This window comes from Lutra lutra, chromosome 9 (assembly GCF_902655055.1).
Source record: "Lutra lutra chromosome 9, mLutLut1.2, whole genome shotgun sequence".
Classification (NCBI taxonomy): Eukaryota; Metazoa; Chordata; class Mammalia; order Carnivora; family Mustelidae; genus Lutra; species Lutra lutra.
In genome coordinates this window covers 100,703,140-100,705,386 of record NC_062286.1, presented here as the reverse complement: position 1 = coordinate 100,705,386, position 2,247 = coordinate 100,703,140, and the positions used below count along the sequence as shown (strand labels likewise).

At 37.9% G+C, this 2,247-nt stretch overlaps 1 pseudogene; it reads right to left on the bottom strand.

The window, feature by feature from the left end:
• Positions 1–1,221: 1,221 nt before the first annotated feature.
• On the bottom strand, positions 1,222–1,739 carry LOC125109482 (trafficking protein particle complex subunit 2-like; annotated as a pseudogene).
• Positions 1,740–2,247: the final 508 nt, after the last annotated feature.

The window sequence follows — 2,247 nt, the reverse complement described above, 5'->3', positions numbered from 1 at the left end:
CTTGCTGTTTTTTTTTTTTCCTGACAAACATCTTTACCTAAGAAATCAAGAGAAGGGATAAGAAATGATGGTAGCGGGGCGCCTGGGTGGCTCAGTGGGTTAAGCCGCTGCCTTCGGCTCAGGTCATGATCCCAGGTCCTGGGTTTGAGCCCCGCATCGGGCTTTCTGCTCGGCAGGAAGCCTGCTTCCTCCTCTCTCTCTGCCTGCCTCTCTGCCTACTTGTGATTTCTCTCTGTCAAATAAATAAATAAAATCTTAAAAAAAAAAAAAAGAAATGATGGTAGCCACTTCACACCAAGGGATGAGACCCATTTAGAACTACTTGTCCAAGTTATTCAAGACGGAATAAAGTTCCGTGCTCACAGTTAGCACAGAAAATATCTGGTTATAGTACTTGTTTTTAAATGGACATTTACTAGTTCACAGTAAGATCCCACCTGTTACAGGAGACTCCCCACCCCCTTGTGTACAGCCTAAAAGCTAAGAATGCAAACTTTAAGGGAATATAAACTTTTGTTTACAATTCCAGAATTACAACTTGGTACTAGTATCCATAACTATCAACAGGTTCACGTAATCTTTAGTTTACTGTCAGAGAGAAAGGCAATATAAGAACATAACCCGTCACTTTGGTCCCAGCCTCCCATTTTACAAACATAGACCCAGGATTCTCGATTTATAGCAGAATCACCATTCCCAGTCTTTGACAGAGGCAGGCATGTGGCATTTGGGACTGCAAAAGCCGTTCACTTCAGCTTTTTGGAGAGTGTTATGTTTACCTCCTATATGGTTTTATAACATCTCTAGAGGTATAGAAACCCATGAATGTGCTATCAGCTTCATTCCCTACTGCAGAAACAAACGTTTAGTTTTAAATCTCTCTACCCAAATCATGACAATGACCTTTGGTTCTACATGTGACATTAAGATCAAGCTATCTGAATGAGTAAAGTCAAAAGCTCATTCTTAATTTTTAGAATAAAGGTATTTTCAAGGTTATCAAAAGTTTATAAATAACACTGTTCACCAGTAACTATTGATCTGTTGACAAGTGTAAGAAACTGAATGTACTATTTTGAAACATATAAGGAATTTCATTAGGTTTAGATAAATTAAGACTACAGGTAAAACTTTCCCATGCTGTCTAATCAAGTTACTCATGATGTACACGTTCCCGAGAAGACCCCATTGTAGTGACGTTATTTCCAAATTTTTCTGCATTCAACTTAAAAGGTGTTTCTTCCCAAGAAACTGAACTTTCCTGTCAAATGCTCTTGGTCAGATAGGAGAATTTGGTTTGTAAAATGGATTCATTGCAAACTTTATGTAAAAATCATAGACATCCATAAGGAAGTTCTTTATTCCTTCTTCTTGCCTAAGTGTAATAAATCTATTTAATAATAAATAAATCTATTTAATAATAATAACAATCTATAAGCATAATAAATCTACTTAATAATAATAATCTAATAAATTTATTATGCCAAAGCATAATAAATCTCATACGACATGCAGAAACAAACTCTGAAACAGACCACTCATTGAGCTTGTCGACAGGTTTCAAGCCCGTGTTGTTGGACAGCCACATATGCTCATCTACGAGAGCAGTATGAGCTATGAACGGGTTCAGATGACCTATGATCATCTTTGAATTCTGCTTTTCCAGCTGGCAAAAATTCCATTTCAAAAACTGGATTACCGTGGTGGCCAGCAATTATAAGGTAGCAGCTTCCAGACATTGTCTCCAAAACACAGCTCCTGCAGGGAAAAGCCAACAGTGGAAACAGCCCCCATCCCTTGCTTTTTAAAATGTATGCATTGGGACTTTTCCACACAATCAATATTTAGACATATCTCATCATACCTTGGATAGCTTTTCTTTGCGTGGATATTCTAGGCCAGAGACCAAACCCCATGTATTTTCATACCTGAGCTGAGAATAGTTTTAAAGAGATACCTGCATAATAACCTCTATTCTGCCTTTTGGCCCTTAAAGCTTATAATGCTATCTGGCCCTTTTGGGAAAGTTTGTCAAGCCTCCTTCTAAAATTCTAGGGTTGGCCTGCAGTCTATTAAAAGGCCATTTCAACTGTTTCCAATCTAATGCTATGAAAAATTCAGTGGGTTTTGCCCTCAGGTATATTTGTGGAGTAAACCATTAGTCAGGAAAGAACTCTGGATCAAGGGGTAGATACATTTTTATTTTTGACAAATAATGCAAAATGGCCCTGGAAAGAAATCATAGCC